Source organism: Mus musculus, chromosome 16 (assembly GCF_000001635.26).
Source record: "Mus musculus strain C57BL/6J chromosome 16, GRCm38.p6 C57BL/6J".
Classification (NCBI taxonomy): Eukaryota; Metazoa; Chordata; class Mammalia; order Rodentia; family Muridae; genus Mus; species Mus musculus.
Window position 1 is genome coordinate 25,701,331 of NC_000082.6, and position 24,977 is coordinate 25,726,307.

The following is a 24,977-nucleotide window of genomic DNA, read 5'->3' on the forward strand; positions in this document are numbered from 1 at the left end:
ATTGATCTGTTGTTTTGTTTCTTTTTTAAAAAATATTTTTTTATTTATATGAGTACACTGCAGTTGTCTTCAGATATGCACTAGAAGAGTGCATCATCGGATGCCGTCATAGATGGTTTTGAGCCACCATGTGGTTGCTTCAGGACCTCTGGGAGAGTAGTCAGTGCTCTTAAGCAACTGCTGAGCCATCTCTCCAGCTCCTGTTTCATCAATTTTTGTCCTGATCTTACTTATCTCTTTCTGTCTCCTAATTGGGGTTTTGGTTTGTTTTTGTTTTCCCAGTGCCTTAGGGTATGTAACTAGTATTTGAAATAGCTCAGGTTTCTTAATGAAGGAGCCTATGGCTATGAGCACTTACAGCTCTATTTTCTTTGTATTTCATGTTTTTCTTTGTTTCACTTTCATTTTCATTGAACTCTAAGAGTCTGTGTTTATATACTTCTTTATTTATTTATTTTTTTGACCATTTCATCACTGAGCGGCATCTTGTTGAGTCCCCATAATGGCCTATATGTTATATACTTTCTGTTGCTATTGGTTTATAATTTTATTCAACTGTGGTCATTTAGAACACAAGAAATTATTTCAGTTTTGCTGTAGTTAAGAATTATTCTGTACACGGTTATATGATCTGTTTTACAAAATGTCAAATGAGTTGTAGAGAAGTAAGTATGTTCTTGAGTGTTTGAATGAAATGTCCTATAGATGTCTGATAGGTCCATTTGATCTATGTTATAATTTAACTCAAATGTGTCCCTATTTTTTTCCTGTGATTTTAATTAAATTTGTTGTTGTTGTTAACAGTGGTTAGGAATCAGGGCACTGAGGCCAGCCAATATTGTTATGATGAATTAATCTGTGCTTTTATATGTAGGCGTGATTATTTTAGCAAGCAAATGCACTAATGTTCATTGTTTATATGTTTAAAATTAAAATATATTCTTCCTGTATTGTTTCCTTAATAATGATCTCCACTAATTTTGACACAAAGTGAAGTTCATCAGATTCTAGCTGAAGACATCTGCTGGACTCCTTGTTTCATGTGCTTGGCATACGATTTGCATTCTTTTACTCTCAGCTTGTGTCTGTCTTTGATGATGTGCTGTGTTTCTCAGAGAACACACATGGATGAACTCTACTTTCAATCTGATCTGCTGCTCTATGGCTATTTGTTGGTATCTTGAGATAATTAATATTCAGGGTTATTAACAAAAATATGTATTAGTTTCTATTATTTTTCTGGTTGTATAGTGTTTGATATTTTCTTATTCTTTTCCTTAACTGCTCTTTTTTGTTTGTTTGTTTGTTTGTTTAAATATGGAACACTTCATGAATTTGCTTGTCATCCTTGCGCAGGGGCCAGGCTAATCTTCTCTGTATCATTCCAATTTTAGTATATGTGCTGCCGAAGAGAGCATTTAACTGCTCTGTTAATATGACGTATTAGTTCATTTATTGTCCTTGGAGTGGTTATCAATGCTTAAAAGTTTCCTTTTAAAGGATTGTCTTTTGAGCTGTCTAAATAATGACAAATTTCTCCAAGCTCTTTTTAGCATGAAAATGTATGTTGCTTCTTTAATTGTGACAGGCAGTTTTTTCTGTATATAGTGGTATAGGGTGGTAATTACTATCTTTTTGAGTATGAAATATAACTTCCCAAGTCCTGATAGCTTTTAAAATTTCTGGTAAGATGTCAACTGTTATTCTGGTGGGCTTGCCTTTGTACATGGCATGACGTTATTTCTATTACTGTCAATATACTTTGTGTTCTGTATACTTAGTATTTTTATTTATGATGTGATATGAGGAAATTTTTTCTGGTCTTAACTGTTTAGTTGTATTGGAATGACTTTTTACTTTTCTACTATTGTTCCCTCAAGCATCCCTTCTTCCCATGACATATTGTTTCACATCCCATTAAAATAACAAATGTAAAAAATAAGAAAGATGGGACCTGATCTATTGACATCTGTTTCTTCACAACACCAAAAATACATCTTATAAAATGAAGTTTAACATGGAAGTGGGAAAGGTGAATGACTCTTCTTTTGAGGTTAGAGATGGTATCTTGGTGCTAAATTTTTGGTATAGTTAGGTTGCCAGATCAAAATAAGTAATAGGAGTATAGTAAAAGTGTTGGACACTGGGGGAAGCTCGAGTTTGAAATGGGTTTTCTCCAGTCAGATGGGAGTGTCATGGTTGTCACTGCTGAAAGGATGTTATTCAATTTCAACCAATGATAATTTTGAAATGAAACTGTCAGGCTAAATAACTAATGTGACTTCTGGCAGAATCATCTCCTTGATTCCTTTGTTGAATAGAGGCAGCTTGTAAATAGAAGTCTTTGATGCCTTTTCACCTTCAAGAACTCAAAGGGCTCCAACAAATAGATTCCAATTCTTTGCCAGTCTTCGGGTAGGTAGATTCTCATACACAATGGTGAGAACAGTGACCCAGACACAAACATCAATGTTTGTGTCCTTCAGTGTAAGATGTTAGACTGACAATGGCTGCCCTGTCAATCCAGTCTTTTCTTTATTAAGTCAAGGCTTAAATCTGTAGGCTTCACTGAAATACCAGATTTTCCTGAAATTGTGAAAATCTGCGTGAAGGCATTACCTATTTTACATTTCTGATTTTGATGGGGGACAGTTTACCAAAGTTATTAATAAAATCCCTACATTAGTAACCTTACCTGGAGACAGTCCAACTCAGCAGGTCTTCCTATGGTACATATGCTACACACTATGGTCCAGAGGCTGAACAGAAAAACGATTAATAGTATTTCCTTGGAAAACCTTTGAAAACTCTATATGCCTTGTTTTTAAGGACATGGGAACTATCTCTCTGGAATTCGAACTTCTTTTATTTCATTTCCTGTATCTCTCAAACTACCTGGTCATTATGTATTATGATGCCTGGTGAGGAAGGTTTCTTGGAGCTAATAGGAACATTTTTAGGGGGCAAAATCTACTGCAAATATTACTGGCTGAATATGGCACAATGCAAAGATAGCAGACAGCTATGTATTTGATTTTCTTTATTGATCTAGTTATAGCTAATAATCTGAATCAGGCTATAACCATATGTATGCAAACTGGTACTGCAGTAGAGACCCTATAATCTGAATCTACATTCATTTTAGTGTTGCTTTATGTTGACTGGTTATCAATACCATTTCCAATAACCCAACTAGCTCTTCCTTCCTTTTGATGGTTGAATATATTTGACAGACTTGACTCTAGATATGAACTGTTGTCATTCTGACTCTTTGGTGTCATAGTCAGATCCACAAAGTGTTACTTATAAAGACTATAGGTCTTATTGTTGGTCCCAAGTTACCAGGATTATATATATCATCACAATGAGTTTTCTTCTAAAATCTTCATTAAGTTATAACCCCCAAAAAACTGCTTAATATAGACTAATAGAATCAGAACAATATAGTTTTCCTTTGAAGTCACGTCACTGTTCATCACTCTTGTTTTCCATCACAGTTCTCTAGCTTTCTGAGTCTCTGTTACCCCAGTATGAAACTGTACCTTTTGTGGTTGAATCGTAGCTATGCTTTTTAAGCTCTAGTAGGGAAGCAAAAACTCTTTGCATGTTTGATTTCATTAAAGGTTTTTGTTTTGTCCAAGCATGTTTAATTAAGTTTCTTGTTTGTTGCTCCAAAATCTTTTTGTTGTGGCTCTAAAATCTTTATATTTTTTTATGGAACTAGATATCCCTACTTCTTATTCTTTGTGATTTTGGCACCAGAACATTTTGTTAGGGAGAAGCATCTCAGGCTTTTCCTATAATTCTTTGTGCTTGAGAGAGAAATTCTTAAATTCCCATGATTCTTCCAGTAGGGTGGAAGAGATTAAAGAAGCCAATGAGTAGCTCCTCTCCTGGATGTTAATGCTATTCATATGTTACATTGATTTGGGAGACAATTTTGTTCCTATTAGCTAAAACTGAGAAACTGTGTCTTACTTGCTAGTAATATATTTTAAGTTTAAAACTTAGAGTTAACTCCTAAAATACAGGAAATTAATACTTAGCTAAGAAAAAAAATGTTGATATCATATTTCTTTATAGTTATCATTCCAAACACTCAAAATAACAGACAATGTGGCAAAGTGACAAATACAGATTACAAATCTGAAATGGATGTGTAAGAGAATATAGTGTATTTTCTTCTATGTGCTATAGTTCAATAAATTTAATTTAATTTTAGCTTAAATAAATATTTTGTTCTCTGGCTTTGGTATTAGAGTGCTAACAATTTTATCTTACCATGTCAAAAACTCAATAAAAGATAGAAGCTATAAAAACTTTTAGTATATTTTTAAAAATATCTCTGCATGACTTCTAGAAGCTGCTTTTCAGTTGCATATTTATAGAAGAAATATACCCTTGATTAACTTCAGCTTCTTGAGTATTCCAATATCACAAAAGGTATTTTTCAAAAATCTCTTCGTATCAATAAAACAAGCTATACAAATGATCAGTAGACTAAATGGACATGTCTAATATGCCACAGTTTTGCCTGTATCTACTGTTGACTTAGAGATGTAGCTATTTCCTGTAAACCAAAATGCCCTTCTCTGGGCTCAATTCCTCCCTCCAAAGCCAGACCATCCTATTTTACATTTTTACACCCTCAGTGAATTCTATGTTCCTTTTTGTGAACTGCAAGAGATTTTATTCTAAGAGTCAGTGTGAAGAAGCCAGACTTTAGCTTTTGCATTTTATTTGGAATGCCTGGGTAAGAGGATCATGTACCCATTTTTGTAGGTCTTCAAGCTATAATCCATTAGTCACTTCTGTAGTGATTTGAGCCCTTGCCTAGGAGCACGGACAATGCCAGAGTTAAGTACCCAGAGGATTGGGAGACTGAAAATAATGTTCCTGATTCCCTTTTAACTACTTTTAGCGTATAGGAACAAAGTGCAAGTGGACACAGTGTAAAAATCTTTAAAGCCATTTAGAGAAAGTGCCAATTTAGCCCAGGTTGTTCTTCTCTGTCTTACACAAAGAAACAAGTAGAAAAAAAATCAGTTTTTCTTAGACCCAGCAACTACTGACTTCTGGACTTCTTTGAAGTATTTAATCTTTGGAGACAAAGATAGTGCCTCTGACTAATATCTGAAAATATCAGTGTCACTCTTTGAATGCTTCATTCAAGCTCTGTTTCACAGTAACCTTTTTAAAAGTGGAAATGGAATCTGGAAGCTGTGCAGAGCTACTGTGAACCACAAGAGTTCATGCTACCTGCATCCTGGTTCATCAGTTGAGAAAGTGATGCAGGACATCCCAGAGGAGTAGATTTATAGAAATGCAATCCTAACACATCTTAGAGGCCATAATCTGAACTTCTAGTGTTGATGTTATCCTCTGAAGTCCTCAGAGCCTCATTGCATTAGAATGAGCAAAGTGTCTGTTCCAGGCCTGGGTGTTTTACTTCATTCTTTCTTTCACCCATAAATTACTTCAACAATAAGATTCCTGTATTTTTCAAACACAAAATTAGGTTCATTGGCTATAGCAGCAAACATTAGCTACCATCTCTTAAATGTCTTGCTTGTTTACAGCTCAATTCATCTTCAAAACGGTTTAATGACCTAAAACAAAGATCCATTAAATGAGAGGTTAAGTCACAAGTCTAACCCTCTGTATAGCTTTGAACTTCAAACTTACTTAGACCTAACTGACTTCTAAGACCATATTCCTTACCTCCTCCACCACACCATAACATCTGGCCTTAAAAGACACAGGGGTTGAGGGCATGAGCAGCAACTATGGTCCAGCACTCAGAAGTGTTATTCATGCAGCCTGGCATCATTTATTGAAGGATGATGTTATTAGTAGACAATTTTAAAGGTGGATTTATGAAATGTACAACTCTGATTATTCTTTTTCCTTTTATTTCTTCTCAATCTCTCTTTGTCTATCTTTCTCTCCCCCTTTCTATCTCTCCCTCTCTCTAAATTAGGCTTGAGATAAAAATCATTGACCAATAATAAAAAGTTCTGATCCTACAGCTTACTGAAAATGCCATTTTTTAATATAAATTTTCTTCACTCATATTTAAGCTCTAATAAAATTCAGTAAGAAGGACATTTTTCCTTATTTTTATTTGATGAAATATTTTGGCAGTTCTAGGTTATTTAGTTTTTATTTCAACATTAAATATACCAATATTTCATGTCCTTTTATAGTGAATGTAATAGTTATATTTATTTTTCCAATGCCTAAAAACACTTTAATCCTTTACATGTATAAATAGTTAAAGAAGATACATTTTCTAGAGCAGACATGTGATACCTGGTGGAGATATACCGGTGAGCTGGTGCTTGGATATACCTATCTGGCAACTTAGCACTACAGTTTGAGGAATTTGGCAAATGAGTTTTGAAATATAGTCATTATTGTAAAAATCATTTATATTTGACTTCACATAATAAAACAAAGATATCTATAATCAAAACTTACCTCTTATATACTCTGCATTCAATGATAACATTTTCCTGATTTAAAATCGGCCATCGTTGAGATATTCGTAAGTTAGATGTTTGTAAGTGATACAATTCATAGATCTTTCCCCCTAGGGATAAAGTTCTTGAATGTGTGTCAGCATACTGCTAGAAAAGGGAACCACAGTAAGTGTTGATCTGTAAGAGCGACCCAAAAAACTGCCTTCGTTGGGTTTTATTGTCTTCTATTTATTTATGCTTAGGAGGCTGATTTTGTACTAATCAGGTCCCAGCTTTGTATACTTTGTGGAAACTACCAAGTGGGCTACAGTCTCAGTAACTGAAAGTGAGGCATGATTGCAGCCGTTGTAGTTTTTGGGTTTTTGCAACTGGTGGGCTTTCCTGAGGACCAGTGTCAACATCCTGAGTACGGTAGAGAAGGAAGCTGAGAAGAACTTGGGCATGCTATTGAATTAACCATTTCTAGAATCACACTTCAAGCATGTTGTCATGTGAAAGACATATTTTAAAGCCACACTTAATTGGGGTGTATATTTCTTGTAGCTGAAGGTAACCTGACTAATATACCAATTACCCTTTTATAGATAAAAGTCAGATAATTTCTACAGCCAGGACAGTTAGGAAAGTTCACATAAGGTCTTATTAGCACTTCTATTTTCAAAGCTGGTCTTTTATTTTTAATCTTAAGTACAACTTTGAATTAATTATAGCTTCCAGTATATGAAAGTGTTTTTTGAACCTAAGTCCTTTATGTGAAATGGAACCAGAAAGGAACTGTTTAAAGAGTATGAACAGTCTGACTGTATGTTCATATAATTATGGGTACTGATGACCATGTTGAATACTTAATATAGAACATAAAGTAAATAGAATTCTCTTTAGCAGAGGAAGTTACATTAAAATTCAGCCTTAAAAATGTGTGCATAGTCCATTAATTTTGGAGGTTGTTAATACCATATTTATAAAATATATCATCAGTAAGTATATATATCCAGTTAGAAACAGATGAGTCACATTTAATTAAACATTATCACTATAATTCCTTAGACATTCTAGAGGTTGTAGAAGCAACGCAAATGATACCTTAGTATGTTATTATCATATGGTTCTTTAACATAGAAACACTATGCTGTTGAATAGGAAAGAAGGAGTCATTGACTGTAATTCCATAGCCCTAAAGATTGTCATAGGAGGCTCACAGCAACTAGAACAAAAACAATGACTGCAGGTGCCATTTTTGGAGAACTGAGAACTATGGAGGAGATTATGGTTGCAAATATAACAGTGTACATTCTAGCAAAACCCACCACACTTGAAGTGTTCAAAGTAAACCTCTGCCCTGAATTTAAGTATTACTCTAATAATAGGAGATAGGAAAATATGGGTAAAAGAAATGGATATATGTATATATACATACATACATATATATATATATATATATATATATATATATATATTCATAACTGAACAACATTAATAGGCTTGCCTTGTTTTTAAGATGCAGCTTCTCCAAGGTGCAAAAACAACTTCTAAAATAATTGAGTCCAATATTATATGACATGAAAATGATCACAAATATACATCCCTCTGCTGTCCTTTAAAGGTATTAAATCCCCATCTTTGCAAATGTACATGATTTTGAAGGTGCAGAAGCATGAAAATACTTTATATAGACAAGGTACCAAAGATGGCACCATGCCCATGTCATTGGGAAGAGAGCCACCTAGGTTGTTTCATTACCTTAGGACAGTTCATCATTGCGTTCTACTGAGAAGCTTTTCATCTAGGAACTAGCATCTCATCTGGCAAATGGGCCAATACCTCAGCCAATATCATGCTATTGTTATATTTAGTTTACTTAATCACTGAACAACATTCATATATATATATATATATATATATATATATATATATATATATATATATGGATTATAATATAGTTACATCTTTTCTCTTCCATTTCTTCCATCCAGGCCAACCTATATACCCCTTCTTGCTGCCTTTCAAATTCATGGAAACTTTTAAAAAAATAGTTGTTATATACATTTACATACATATTTAAATATATGTAATATGTAAATATATTTACATATGAGTACATATATGCATATGTTTATACAATATATTATATATCACATGTATGTGCATATATAAATACATACATATACATATATAAAATTTCAGAACGATTTTACTGTTGATCAAGATTGTCTAAACCTTTCTCAAACATTGCATCCTATTGCTTTTGCCATTGGTTGGTCCCAAGATGTAGAAGGTAAGTCGCTGTTCATGAAGACAGCATCCACTTCAAATACAGGGACTAGACACCTCTGAACTAAAATTGAGCTGAATGTGAACTTACTGACTACTAACTTTCATGATACCAGAAAGTACCATGCAAACTCCCAACGGAGGGAATCCTACTAAATTATGATAACCATTAACCATATCAATAACCAGTATGGCATGATAAACCTAAGGGAATAGTAATGGCATGCACACTTTGGTAGTAAACAACCACTCCATAATTGAACTTAAGATCTGATCAATAAGAGGAAAACCATGCCTGGTACTAGTAATTGGCCCAGGGCTAGTGAAGTCTTGATCTTGCACAACAATCTATGACCATTACTTTACTAAAACAGTATACTCCCTAACTAGACTTACCTACACATTCAAGTTAAATATTTTTTAAAATTTCTACTGAACTGGTATTTTATATCTGGTAACAATATGAAACATACTATTTAGCTATTGCATTTTGTTATATATTTTATGCTTTACATTTGTCTTCTTAGATATCTCACCTGTCACATAAGATGATATTATTCTTTCTTATATTGAGACTGTTAAGAACTTCTCTAAGTTTTTGTTTTCTAAGTATAACTTTAGGCTATGTCAACATCTGTTTTTTTAACTTCATTTTTCTTCTCTTGTGCAGTTATTTTTTTATTAAACTAATACAATGTATTTTAAAATGTACAACACATTATTGACGTTTTAAGTCATCAAAAATTTATAATAGTTAAATACTTCTTCAATATATCTGATATTTTCTGAAGCTAAAGGTAATATGCACTCAACCAGTTTTTAAAGAGTATTTGGAGTATAGTAAGCATGATAGAAATAGAAGAAAATCTCTATGAAATGAAAATTGTGACAAGTTCCATCTCCAAGGGAGAATATGCAGCGAAACTGTGGTTTCATGGAATGAATTGGGTAGTGTTCCTTCTATTTCTATTAAGTGGAATAGTTTGAACGGTATTGGTGTTAGGTCTTCTTTGAAGGTCCGATAGAATTCTGCACTAAACCATCTGATTCTGGGCTTTTGTGTGGTTCAGAAACTTTTAATGACTACTTTTATTTCTTTAGGGATCATGGGACAGTTCAGATAGTTTATCTGATCTTGAATTAACTTTGGTACCTGGTATCTGTCTTGAAAATTGCCCATTTCAGCCAGATTTTCCAGTTTTGTTGAGTATAGGCTTTTGTAGAGGATCTCATGTTTTTTGTTTTTTTTTTTTTTTGTTTTGCTTTGTTTTTAATTTCCTTGGTTTCTGATGTGTTGTCTTGCTTTTCATTTCTGATTTTGTTAATTTGAATACTGTCTCTATGTCTTCTGGCTAGTCTGGATAATGGTCTATCTATCTTGTTGATTTTCTCAAAGAACCAGCTCCTGATTTTGTTGATTCTTTGTATAGTTCTTTTTGTTTTTACTTGGTTGATTTCAGCCCTGAGTTTGATTATTTTCTGCCATCTACTACTCTTGGGTATATTTGCTTCATTTTTTTCAGGTGTGCTGTTAAGCTGCTAGTGGATGCTCTCTCCAGTTGCATTTTGGAGGCACTCCTAGCATTTCTTTCATTGTGTCCCATAAGTTTCAGTACGTTGTGCCTTCATTTTCATTAAATGCTAAAAAGTCTTTAATTTCTTTCTTTATTTCTTCCTTGACCAAGTTATCACTGAGTAGGGCATTGCTCAGCTTCCATGTATATATGGGCTTTCTGTTGTTTTAGTTGGTGTTCAAGACCAGCCATAGTCCGTGGTGGATGCATGGGATTATTTCAGTCTTCTTGTACCTGTCTTGTGACCAACTATATGGTAAATTTTGAGAAGGTACCATGAGGTTCTGAGAAAAAGGTATATTCTTTTGTTTTAGGATGAAATGTTCTATAGATATCTGATAAATCCTTTTGGTCCATAACTTCTGTTAGTTTCAATATGTACATTTGGTGTTTTGACAATTACATGATGGGAAGACGTTCTTTTCTGGTTCAATCTATTTGGAATTCTGTAGGCCTCTTGTATGTTTATGGGCATCTCTTTCTTTAGGCTTGGGAAGTTTTCTTCTATAATTTTGTTGAAGATATTTACTGGCCCTTTAAATTGGGAATCTTCACTCTCTTCTATACCTGTTATCCTTAGGTTTGGTCATCTCATTGTGTCCTGGATTTCCTGGTTGTTTGGGGTTAGGAACTTTTTGCATTTTGCATTTTCTTTGACCATTGTGTCAATGTTTTCTGTGGCATCTTCTGCACCTGATATTCTTCTCTCTGCTAGCTCTTGAATTCTGTTGGTAATGCTTACATTTATGACGCCTGATCTCTTTGATAGGTTTTCCATCTTCAGGATTGTTTTCCTTTGTGATTTCTTTATTGTTTCTATTTCCACTTTTAGATCCTGATTGGTTTTGATCAATTCCTTCACCTGCTTGGTTGTGTTTTTCTGGAATTCTTTAAGGGATTTTTGTGTTACCTCTTTAAGGGCTTCTACCCGTTCACCTGTGTTCTCCTGTATTTCTTTAAGGGAGTTATTTATGTCCTTTTTATAGTCCTCTATCATCATAATGAGATGTGATTTTAAATCAGAGTCTTGCTTTTCTCATGTGTTGGGGAATCTAGGTCTCACTATGGTGGGAGAACTGGATTCTTAAGATGCCAAGTAGCCTTGGTTTCTGTTCCTTATGTTCTTGCCCTTGCCTCTTATCGTTTGTTTATCTCTGGTGTTAGCTGGTCTTGCTTTTCCCTCCTGCAAGCCTGTGTGTCAATACTCCTGGGAAATGAGTTTTCTCCTGGAGGAATTTAGGTATGGAGAGCTGTGGTACAGTGCTAGCTCCAGGATGCAGAAGGAAACGGGAAGAATCCTGTCCCAAGCTGTTCCTTGTGTCCTGTGTCCTGATGGCTCTGGGTGGGTTCCTCTTGGGCCAGGAATTTGAACAGAAGTGGTGGTCTTACCTGTGCTCACAGGCATGTCAGCACTCCTGGGAGACCCACTCTTTCCTGGTAGCATGTGGATATGAAGTGCTGTGACACAGGATCAGCTTAGTCTCAGATGGAAACCAGATGGCCAGTTATTTCTAAAAATGTTTATTGGTGTGACTTAAATATCTTGGATTTTGATACTGATTTTGAAAAATGTAGATTTTGTCAAACACAAAGCTGAATTACCATTTGCCAGGAACTTATATCAGCTTAGATGCTCTTCACTGGGACACATTAGCATTACTGCAGGGTGCAAAGTGTTCTTGACTATCTTTAACTGTGAGCACCAACTCCTCCTATGGAGATTTTCAAAGGAGAGCTTTAAGCTTTAATGAGTAGGTGTAACCTGGGCTTCACTCTAGAACCAGAGTCAGCAATCTATGGCCTGTGGGTCAAAGCTAGACAGACACCTGGTGTTTTGGTAATTAAAGCTTTATTAGAGCATACTCATGCCCACTCATTTATGGATTGTCTACAGAGGCTTTGGCACTGCAAAGGCAGAGCAGGGAGATGCAGAAGGGGTGTGTGGAAAGAAGAATCCAAAATATTTTCTTTTTGGCTCTTTAGAAAAAACAAGGCAAACATGCTGGCCTCTGCTCAGTCACAAGGTCCAGGTCTTACTTGGGTCTCAGCTGAATGCTTGGGCGTATTCAAATTTTCCACTCTGGCTACGTTGAAATATCATGGTCTCCCAGAATTGTGGAATCTTGTCTCTGTGTTCTCGAGTCTGGAATATATGCTTATTATTTGCTTCTAATAGTTTTTTTTCTTGAGTTCAGCAAGTTCAGCTCTTACAAAGACACTTGACTTGAATCAGTTTAGGGCAAACTCAGGTGTTGTGTCCGGCCAGCAGATCACAGGTTTGGGTTCTAGCCTGGAAAGGCATTTTGGAAACCTGGAAGAGAAGAGGGGCTGGTCTGGTCTCAGGCTATGGTAACCCACTGTATATGGGTGCTGGGAACAAAAATCTGGTCCTGGAAGAGTAACACATGCTGTTAGCTACTGAGCATCTTTTCAGCCTTGAGTTAAAATAGCTAACACGAAAAATACATACTATTGTCAAATATTCATTTAGTGTTTACCAATAATTGATTACATTCTGGGCTATAAAAATTTCAGTACACTTGCAAATATTGAAATCATAAAAAATATGTTCTCTAACAAAGTGATATAGGTTATAAAGCAGAATAATGTGACTTAAAGCTCCCCAATTTTTGGAGTGTAACAACAATTTTAAAAGTAACTTATGGATGAGGAAAACAATCATAGAAGAAAGTGTTTTGAACTAACAGAAGATGAAAGAGGACAGACATTTGAGGATGTAACCTGTACAGTAGTAAGGAGAAGGTCATGTTAAATATCTGTACAAGAAAAAAAAAAGGAAGGCTTTAAAAATGTTGCAAATTCTGAAATTAAAATACTGCTAAGAGCGAATTAAGGATTCAGTAAGCAAAATAAGAAAAATTAAATAACAACGAAAATAGATGTTAGAGAAATTAAACAACAACCAGTAGGTGAATATTTCAGTAGAATTAAGGAAATTGGTTAAGCATCTATCAAGACAAGCCTTAAGTGAACAATCTCTATAAAATGGGCAAACTCATGAAAACATAACATACAAAATATAACTTAGCAAACATAACACAGAGAAAAAAAATGAATGATCTAAATTTGTTAAATATATTGATTTGTTAACAAAAACTTTCAACCCAGAAAACATCAGGCCCAGATAGGTTAGTACTTCTATTTGAAAAGTTAATCAAGAACTGGTATGTCAGGCTTACGTGAATTATTTCAAAATATGCAAAATACTTACCAACTCATTTTCATAAGCCAGTGTGGTAGTCCAAAAGTAGTGTGCTAGTCCTTGCTTTCTCTTGCTGTGATATATATATCTATATATATATATATATATATATATATATATATATATATATATATATATATACATACACTAGGACCGAATCTAGTTGGAGAGCAAAGAGTTTATTTCAGAGTACAACTTAAGATCCATTTTCTGGGGAAAACAGGTACCTTGAGGCAGCAACCTGGGGCAGAGACCATAGAGGAGAGTTGCTCACTGGATTGTTCTTCATGGCTTGCTCGGCTTTCTCTCTAATACCACTAAGGACCATCTGCCTAGGCGTAGTACCACCCATAGTAGGCTGGACTCTCCTGTATCCATTATTGATCAGGATTAATCAAGAAAGTTGTAGAGGAAAGTTTATTTTGGCTTACATTCCCCAGTCCCAGTCAACCCTGGAGGGAAGTCAAGAGAGGAACAGATGGCAGGAAATAAAGCAGACACCATGGAAAAGTACTGCTTACTGGCTTGATCCTCATAGCTTGCTCATGGGTAGGACCCACAGTGAGCTGAAGACTCCCACATTAGTCATTAATTAAAAAAATATACTCCTGTGGATTTGTCTATAAGCCAATCCCTCTGCACAGATATGTAGAGGTTTGTGTCAAGGACACACACACACACACATACACACACACACTGAGAACCAGAACTGGTAGATGGGGTGGGTCTGGAAACTGAAGACCAGAGGGCAACATGCAGGAATTGGCTTTCTCCTTTACCAAGTGACTTCTGGAGATCAAACCCAGGTTGTCGCCCCTGATGGCAGAAGCCTTTAACAGCTGACAAACTGCCTGGCCTCAGGAGTCTCCCTCTTTTACTTAGAGGCTAGGGAGTCTCCTGGAACCGGAGCTCTTTCTGCTTCTTTGCCTCTAAAGTGCTGAGATTACAGGCATTCACCACCCTGACTAGATCGTATCACCCAATTTAATGTCTGAATTTACCTTTTTCTTCTTACATGGCCATGATCTCAGTCATTTAGCTTGCATTTAAAAAGCTTCAATGGACGATGCATGCTTTCCTCCCATGGGACTATGCTTGTGTCCCATGGGACTCAGCTGGTCAGGTTTCATTACAAAAAAATGCAGCTACAGCCACTGTTGGCTGAGCGCAAATGCTACCTATTTACAGGGCTAAAGACAGAGGTTGGGTTCTAAGGTAGAATGCATTCACTGCTTGGTAGCCACTTTTGAGGGATGGAAATGGAATGTCTTTCCACAGTCCCTTTTCACCAAGATTTCTGTGGCCATGAATTTACTCACCCAAAAGAACTCTAATGATTTGAGGCTAAATGCCCCCCCCCCCCCCAAGCTCATGTGTTTGAAGAAACCAGTTGGTGGCATTTGTGAGGTTGTGGAACTTTGGGGACGTGGAGTCTAACTGACAGGCGTATGCCACTGGGGACAGATCATTGAGGGTTACAGCCCGGTCACCTGCTTCCAGTGCAATCCCTGCCTCATGGTCTATGGAACAATGAGATGAAACAGCTGCTAACTTTCACACACACACACACACACACACACACACACACACACACACACACACACACAGAGTGAAATCATTCTGCTTGCCTGCCCCACTACTCTGTGGGCCTAATAAAATGGATTAAGTTGCTGCTGTCAGATATTTTGTGACAGAAAGGTGAAAAGTAACTGAAAACCCTGAAAACAATAAGAAAAAAATCATTTTTGCAGGCTGCAGGCTGAAATGTATGTTTCCCATGTGTAGCCCACTTAAAATATACTGTTATGTGAGTACTACAGTCAAAAGACAGCGCTCATCACTCCACAGAGCTGCCTTTTCATATGCAATGAGATTTAAGAAGCATCCTCAGAAACTGTCCAGTATGGAGCAGGGAACTCTAAGCTACTCTCAGCTTATTATACTTTTTCTCCTTGGACCTTCCTCCCCCTCAACTGAAACTTTGCCCTATTTCTGCCCATCTCTCCATTTGCTACTGTTACATTTTTGTATCTTTCTTACTTCACAGTGGAGCTCAACCTTCCCAATGCTGTGAATCTCTAACACAGTTCCTCAGGTTGTAATGCCATCCAGTGATAAAATTATTTCTTTGCTATTTCATGATTGTAAATTCGCTATGGATATGAACTGTAATGTAAATATCTGATATGTAGGCTTTCTGATATGCAATGCTGACTTAGCATATTGTTTTCTACATTTCTCCACATTGTTTCATGTTATAAGTCCTTTTTAATGGTAGGTAACACATATTTATAACAATATATGCATAGCATCTTCCTCATTGATTCTCCACTGATGGACAGATATTTATCTTGAGTCAATAGCAATTGATAATGATGCAGTGAATACTGGAGCACAGATGTGCTCCCAGATGCTGGCTGCAGTTTCTTTGTATATATAACCACACCTGGTTGCTCCATTCCGTGCTAGTTTAATGTGTAACTCCTTGATGCACTTCCATGTTGGTGTCCAGAATGGCTGTCATAATTTACATCTTCCCTATGTGCAGGCCTTCTCTTTTCTATATATCTTTTCCAAAATTCACTAGCGTGCATTTTTCCTGTTAAGCTGTCAGCCGAGTGAAGAGATTTTAGTTAAAGAACACTTGTAAATTTTCTACTGAGAAGTGTTTGTTTAAGAGCTTTGCCCATATTTTTAACCAGGCTATTTTTTTTTAATTTATTTAGTTTTGGTTTTTTGCTAGTGAATTATTTTATCTCATGTGTGCATGAGTGTGTGAGTGTGTGTGTGTGTGCATGCGTGCGTGCGTGTATTTGTTCATTTGTATGAGTGTGGGTATGCATAAGGATATGTCAGAGAAAACTGCAGATGTTGGTTTTCACATTTCTCCTCGTTCTGTGGCAGTCTCTGCTGTTCGCTGTATCTGACAGGTGATCCAGGAGCATCTGTGCATGGCACCTGACATTATAGCCTCCCAATTCCTTATAAATTCACTGGGGTTGGAGACACATATTACTATGCCAAGCTTTTTACATTCCAGGGATTCAAATTCCAGTCTGCAACCTTACATAGCAAGCATTTACCCACTGAGCCATCTCCCCAGCCCCAATTGGCCAAATGTCTCACCTTTGGTTAAAAATACAGGAAGTCCCCAGCCTCGCTTCTCAAAAATGTAAAGAAATAAAAGAAGCTTGAATCTGAAAGGATTAAATAAAACTACTTATTTTTTAAGATATTTGACTGTTGTCGACCAGCATTACACTAATAATTCCAAAGGTATTTTAAAATTAATGAGTAAATAAAATAAGGACTTGACATCTTTGAGTAGAATTACAGAAACGCTGCAAAAAATTCTAGTGAAGCAAATATAAGATAATATCACAGGCATAATACACATGATCATCAGAAGAGAGAGCATTTGACAGTAGACAATATCTTGTAATGATACAAATGTCAACACATTTATTAGAGAGGGAAAATTCTTCAACCTAATAAAAGCTCATAACAATGCAAGTACATACAGTTTTTACAGACATGTTGGCGACACATGGAACTCATTTTCTTTAAAATTAGAATAGGAAAAGGATGGCAACTTTTCTAGGTCTATTTTAATTTTCTTCTCCATCCTTCAGATGTCTTCGCATTCCTTTGCCTATTAAGAATTTGATCATTATGTATATCAGTGAGTGTCTCATATGTATTGGGCTTGAATTTATTTCATCGGCATCTAAACAGCCATTTTCTTCTTCACATATAAGAACTATTCTATCTTTTTAAATTTATTTTTTATGTGTTTTTTTAAATATGCATTGGCATTTTGCACACATCTGTATGTGAGTGTTGGAATCCGTGGAACCAGAGTTACAGAGATTAGTAGACTGACTTGTGGGTGCTGGGCAATAAGCCCAGGTCCTCTGGAAAAGACACCAGTACTCCTAACTTCTGAGCCATCCCTCAAGCTCTGAACTATCCTGTCTCTAAATAAAAGATTTCTTTGCTTCTGTCTTAGGTTTTTAGGATTTGTGCTCTTGCTGTGGCTGAGTTTTTATTATGTTGAAGAATTTTCCCTCCATAACAAACTTGATGACTTTTCTTTTTTATCATCAGTGGATATGGTATAATGCTGAATGCAGTGTCTTTCCTTGGTCATGTGTAGTGTTCTTTTTAATGTTCCCTTGTATTTACTTTTGTAGAACTTTATTGAGAATGTTGAATTCTTTTTAAGCAGTACATATTTCTATGTCCCCCTTTCCACTCTTCCTCTCTCCCTCTCTCTCCCCTTCCCTACTTCTCTCCTTCCCTCCTTTCCACCCTTTCTTCATCAGATGCTGGTATTTTGTTTGATTCCTTATGTGGCATCAGGTTTTAGGATGGTTTATGATCCCTGGAACTTTTACTGATGGATACACTGTTACATACATAAGACCCCCTTATGTATAAAGTTTGTGGACTTTACCATTCAGTCTACCTAGGAACTGTAAGTAGGCACCCACAATTCTGTGTTGAGCTTGTTACTGGAATCTTTAGGAGTGGTGCTTGATGCTTGTTTGATGAAATGACTAGGCTTGCTTTTATACCACAGGCATTTTCCTGGGGTCTGACTTTTCAGTGGCAGAACTAGAAGGCTTGGACCCCACAGAGAGACCTCTTAGTGCTATGAAATGACTGGTCTGGAGCTTTGGTCCACTGGAGTGGACTGGTGATATCTGCGAAGATGTACCCATGGCCTATGTGCTGATGCTATAATGAGGCATGAGACTAAGGGCATTCAGCATAACTTGTATAGCCAACATAGTACGAAGTTTGTATTGGAGCCTCTCTTTCAAGATCCCATGTTCTAAGATCCCGGAACTATGCAGTGCTAGGATGTGTTAGGGTCGGTCTGGCACTTGGGTCCCCAAACAAGCTGAGGATTCCCTGTCCCTTAATATGCATGGTATAACTTTCCACAGTGGCCTTCCAGTGCCTGACAAGTAGGTGACGCTGGAATTGTGAAACTTCCCTTCTGAGCTCTCAAATGCATTGTTCTAGCCTTAGTGCTTCATCTAGCAGCTATACTCTCTCACCTGCATCCTTTTCTCCCTTGGAAAATGCTTTTCTGTGTGAATAGCTGTTTGCATTGTGAGAAGGTAATACCTGGACTCCCCTATGTTGGCACTTTGCTGATGTTATGCCCATTAATATGAATTTTAAAGCTTGTAATTAGGTAGGAAAATACTAAATATTTGTATATTAATAGCATTCACATATATACCAGAATTACACTAAATGATTTGTGGGAAATACCTTTTTTTAAAAAATATTTTTATTAGATATTTTCCTCATTTACATTTCCAATGCTATCCCAAAATTCCCCCATACCCTCCTCCTCCCCCCCCCCCAACTCCTCTACCTACCCACTCCCAGTTTATGGCCCTGGCGTTCCCCTGTACTGGGGCATATAAAGTTTGCATGTCCAATGGGCCTCTCTTTCCAGTGATGGCCGACTAGGCCATCTTTTGATACATATGCAGCTAGAGTCAAGAGCTCTGGGGTACTGGTTAGTTCATAATGTTGTTCCACCTATAGGGTTGCAAACCCCTTTAGCTCCTTGGGTACTTTCTCTAGCTCCTCCATTAGGGGCCCTGTGATCCATCCAATAGCTGACTGTGAGCATCCACTTCTGTGTTTGCTAGGCCCCGGCATAGTCTCACAAGAGACAGCTACATCTGGGTCCTTTCAGCAAAATCTTGCTAGTGTATGCAATGGTGTCAGAGTTTGGAGGCTGATTATGGGATGGATCCCTGGATATGGCAGTCTCTAGGTGGTCCATCCTTTTGTCTCAGCTCCAGGGAAATACCTTTTTTAGAGCGACAATATAAATTAGAAAAAATTAAAACCACAGTACAGTTCTCTACAAGATGCTCATGGCCTGGAAGTCTAGAGACATCACCAGAATTTTATTTTGATCTTAGAATTTTGGAAGACTAAAAGAGATCAGGAGAAATAAATGGTTCAGAAAAGAGATGAAAAGCAAAAATTAGATTTCTCCTTATCAGATATTAAAAATATTACATTTTATGATAATAAAAGTTGTAAAGTAGTATGAGTAACAGAATAGATAACACCCCCCCTCCAAATTGGAGAAATATCATAGGAATCCAAAGAATGAATTCTAAAGTTTGGTGATGACATCAGAGTGTGGAAGAGGGATAATTAGTGCTCTGGGTCAATGAGAAGAGAAGAACCAAAGAATGAAAAAGAAGCCTAGTAGCTCTATGTGGATTTTCATCAAACTTGAAATGTTCATTACACATAAAGACAAAGAGGGAGCTATAGAAATGCGACCAATTTATTTGGTTTGTAAAATTCTCTCTGCCTACTGTAGATTATGGATTATTAAAATTCTGTATGTATTAATTAATGCAGGAAAGTAATAAGGCAACAATTATTCATTAACCAGCCTTCCCCATTTAAATACCAACACAGTGACCTTTAATATATCAAAGCCTTAGGTTTGCCTTAACTAGGTAGACTCTCAGCTAGCTCACCTGAGTTAATCCAACTGCTTAGCCCCAGCCAGCCAGGTGGCTAGTTATACCTTCCAGGCCCATAGTCTTGTCTGTCTCCTTTCATGTCTCCTGGCAAAAAGTGTTTCCTCTTTCTTCTTCTCAGGATACCATTCTCCCTCTCAGAAAATCCCATCTTAAACTTCCTGAAGGCTAAATGGCCATTACAGTTTTTAGTAAAGCCAATTGAAGAATGCCTTAGGATGACGAGGAAGGATAGAGACACGCTTTCACACAATATACCTGAACATTCTAGAATTTGAAATAATACCCTCATGTAGAAATTAAAAAGCATACTGGGAAAATATTTCAGTCCACGATAGAGGGTCAATACGTCCTAACATATATTTGAGCAAATATAGCAAAGCATAAGATCTCAGGTCCCAAGAAAATTCACAAAGACAATTGATAAGTAATTCCTCCAGGGAAGAATGCAGGTGACAAAAGCATATACAGAACAGTCAATTTCACCAATAATTGAAGAGAGCAAAATTAAAAGCAACCTGTCATTTTCTGATAGATAAATTGGTACCTTTATTTTCTCTTTGTACTGTTAATAGCCACTGCTGTGTAGAGGTATAGAATTTTAAAGTGTTACATCCTTCCAAAGGAAAATAGGGTAACATTTTGCAAAAGGGAAAAAAAATCACAATGGGGTTGGGGGTTGGTGAGCTTTCTTGGCACATACTGAGCCTTGAGTTTCTCCTCCCCAACAAATTGATTGTTTAGAAGTTTTATTTCCTGGAATCTGCCTTAAAGATGGAAAATGGTTTAGACTATTTGCGGTGTTGTTCACAGAAGCATTATTTATAAAGCCAAAGATGGCCCAAGGAAATCAACGATTAAGTACCCTTTGTGGCTTTTAGCTAATCTCTTTGCCACTTCTACTCTGAAATCGCCTATTCCAAATACACACAGACATCATTCCTACCTGTGTGCTTACAGTGTCTACTTGAAGAAGGCCCTTTACTCTGTTACCGTGACCAAGACCCTGAGTCTATGGCCTGCACTTGACCGAGACTCTTAAAAGGAGTGAGCCTGAATTTTTGTAAGCCTGGAAACTGAATGACTCATGGAGTCAAGGATACTGTGGCATACTGAAATTCATCATGTTAGGCCCTTCCCACCTACCATATTACATTTTAGCTAAACAAAAATATTATCTGATGCATCTATAGTCCCTATTCTCCAGATGAGAAAATTGAATTAGCATTTAAATTGCCTATGTAGCTAGCAAAGAGTAAATGTGAGGTGTTAGCCACATCTGTGTTAGTCTGTGAATAAAACATTTAATGATCATAAGAACAGAACCTAAAAGACTAACAGTAGCTAACTTATATTAGACAACCATGTGCTAGACTCATCAGTAAGTGCTTTCTATGTATCTCCTTCTTTATACTTGGCAACAATTCCATGAGCAAGACACTATTACTATCCCCATGCACAGAGAGGAAACAGGTATGAAGCCCTTATATAAGAAACCTAAGGCCTAACTTCTGTAAGTATTAGAGAACAAACGAAGCCATATCAATTACTCTTTCCTGAAATGTGGTACCTCCACTGCAGATGGGATGGTTTTGTAGCATGTTATAGCCTGCACTTCATTTATTCATTCCTTTTTGGAAACAAACCTTTGTCAACCCAATTGCTAAAGTACAAGATACCAAGGCACCAGACACACAGTAGGCAGCGGGAACAAATGCCATTTCTAAAACCCGAGAGCTATATTTCTTTCTTAGTTTCCGGTGACTCAGTCTCAGCCCCTATCATATTCCCCATATTGAATGTCCCACTACAGAGCCAAAAGATCTGAGTTTCCAGACAAAGCCAACATGATGACTTCACCTGCTGTTCCTTTGTTGGGAACTGTGTTTCCTCTTTATGCTTGCACATGACGTCATCGTGATAGCCTGCCAGTCTTAACCCTGCTCACTGCTTTTGAATTTGTAGAATTTCTGTCTTGAATGTCTTGGAGTAACAACAACTCAGCACCTGTTCTCAACGTGGTAAAGTGTACAGTGTTCTCACCAGAAGGATATCTGCAGAATGCAGACATGTCACCTATGATGAAAAATGGGCCACACAATGTTTTACATTCAAAATTGGAAGATTTGATTACATCATAGCCATTTGCAGCTTCAGCAACTGCCTGGAGACAGTTGGAGAAAATATTACTATAACTGCAATATGGGTGTAACCAACAAACAGAAACCCATAGCGTTTTATAGACTCTGTAAAGTTCATGTCACTTGATTTCCCAGAAGAAACTTTTCTTGCATCCTTTATTCTTTCCTGCAATAAGTCAATATTCACTCAAGAACTCCAGTAAGCCAGGCACTGTGTATATTCAGAAACAGTGAGCTCATTCGGCTACATTAGTTGTATCAAAATACTTATGATCCTATCAGGAGGAGAGATGATGGATTCCAATGCACCTGGTAAATATTGTAATGACCAGATGGACAGAATACTCTGAGAGTGGCACTCATAGAATGACTGATTCTACATTGCAAAGGTGAGAGAGCTTAGAAAGGGAAACGTAGAAATAGATCACTTCATGCAGATATAGTGATGTGAACAAAGCAGACTGTTTGAGAACTGTGGGTCCATTACCATAGCTGAAAGTGAGGGTGAAATGTGAGACAAGATTAAACTGGCATTATATAGAGGACTTGAAGAATTAAACTACATATTTCTAGGTATTTGCTATTATCTCCTTTCAGGAAGAAGAAATCTATAGGTGTATATAAAAAATTTAATGATGCTAATTCTGAGAAGGATAGAAGCATAGATAAAAGGGTAACTTGTATTCTACTCTGTAATTTGTGCCTTTTACATTTTTATAGTGGAAGAATATATATATATATATATATATATATATATATATGTATGTATATATATGTATATATATATAATATGTATATGTATACATATATATATAGTGAGAGAGAGATAACTAGACAAATAACGTGACATAGACTAATATAGTAGACAAAGGAATGACACGAAAGTGTGACAGATCCCAAGGAAAGTAGAAACGGGAATAAATGGGCTCTAGTGAAAATTCTGACATTTCCCCCTAAACATATGCCATTATTTTAGATGTGTCAAATAAACAGTGGTCAGAATCAGCCAGTTGGTTATCCCTATACGTAGGAACCTTCTTAAAGGTAAGTAGATTATAAGGAAATGGATAGAAGAAAGCTTGGATGGGAACTGTTCATGCTTGGAAGACTTGATGTTGGGCTCTTGCTTTCTCTTGCTCCTGCTTCCTTACCCTCGTCCCCTTCTCTCTCTCCGATCCCCTCCCCACTCCCCCTCCACGTGCTCATGGCCGGCCTCTACTTCGTGTTCTCTCTCTCTCTCTCTCTCTCTCTCTCTCTCTCTGCCTTTATCTCTAATCCATCAACTCCCCTCCCGATGTCCTGAATAAACTTTATTCTATACAAAAAAACAAAACAAAACAAAAAAAAAACTTGATGTTGTAAAAATCTAGTCAGTGACCTGGAGGTACTGATTTTCAGTCTCTTTGTAAGTTTAACTTTTTGTTTTTGCTTCACCTCATTTTGAAAGGTTTCAGCATTTTCCTTCTTGGTCATCAAGAAAGAATGTTCTTGATGTTTGCTCTTGCCCCACCATCTGTTCCCTCAGGCTTGGCTTCATGGTTACCTAGCTCTTCAGTCTTCTGGGAGTACTCTTTTCCCTAAGGCCAGATCATATGGTTTCTTAGTACTTTGGCAATTCTGTAGGAGTTGCTCTGAACTTACCAGAGTGCCCCACTGCCTATGAGCTCCAATGAGCCATGGGTGTCTTACATACTTCTACAACTGGCTTACAGTCAGCCCTCCATAAATATGTGTTCAATGGAAAAAGTAAAAAGGGTTGGAAGGAGAATAAAGGAAAAGAAATTGTTTTCTCCGGTGGCCTTTTCTACAGAAAAGGAAATGTGGAGCACATATTTCAAGCTATATCTTTGCATTCATCTTATCCTTAAAGGTCAGAAAGAGGAATCAAACTTCAATTATTTCAGTTGTTCTCCTTCTCCTAACACTGAAAACCCTTAATACAGTTTTTTTATATTTCAGTGTTTCTTAAACATATATTTATTTTTGTTGCTATTTCGTAGTAAATTTGCTACTGTTATGAATCACAATGTAAGTATCTCATACATATATGGTATTAGGCAAACCCTGTGGAAGGTTCGTTCAGCCCCAAAGGGATCAAGACCTACAGGTTGAGACCTGCTGAAATATTTGTTCTTCACAAAACAGCGTGCCTGGCACTCTAATCTAGCTGGCATACGAATGAGCAATGGTGAGGACAAAGCCACATGACCAGCGGCCAGGCATTGCCCTCAGCAGCAAAGGGCGCCTGGAGTATCCATCCCAGACTCCATAAGCTACAGTTTTTGTTCCTACAAAGTGAGGAGTTGGAGTAGGAGTGTGCTAAATGGTTTGGTTTTTTTGTGAGGAAGAGACAAGGAAAGAGGATACCTAGCTATGACTCATTAATGAAAGGCAGGAGGACTGTGCTCTGAACTCTGAGTTCAAAGTCAGACTCCATCTTCATAGTACTTCACAGAAATGTCACTACTGGGTTGTATATTTAAAAAAATTAGTTTAATAAAAAATATAAAAAGAATGAAAAAGTACATATTTATAAACGGAGGTCACAATGCCTCTCCGGGGAAATACTGATTCACAGTTATTGATGCTATTACAGAATAGAAAGGAAATCTGTTAGTGAGGTCAGCATGAGGAAACCCTGAACAAGATGCCCTTCGAGTGTCCTTTACTTCTAAAATCCTACTAGAGATCAACCCTGAGTCTTGTGTTCCTGCTACCCCTAGCTTCTTCTCCACTACAAACATCTTAAGATG

General features: G+C 36.9%; 1 protein-coding gene and 1 non-coding gene across 6 annotated transcripts in view; one reads left to right on the top strand and one right to left on the bottom strand.

Moving 5' to 3' along the window:
• Trp63 (transformation related protein 63) overlaps positions 1-24,977 on the top strand; it is a 208,326-nt gene that overhangs the window by 17,568 nt on the left and 165,781 nt on the right. The window lies entirely within an intron of this gene.
• On the bottom strand, positions 1,312-1,418 carry Gm24928. The gene has a single exon (XR_003952052.1). It is a non-coding gene; the product is annotated as a U6 spliceosomal RNA (small nuclear RNA).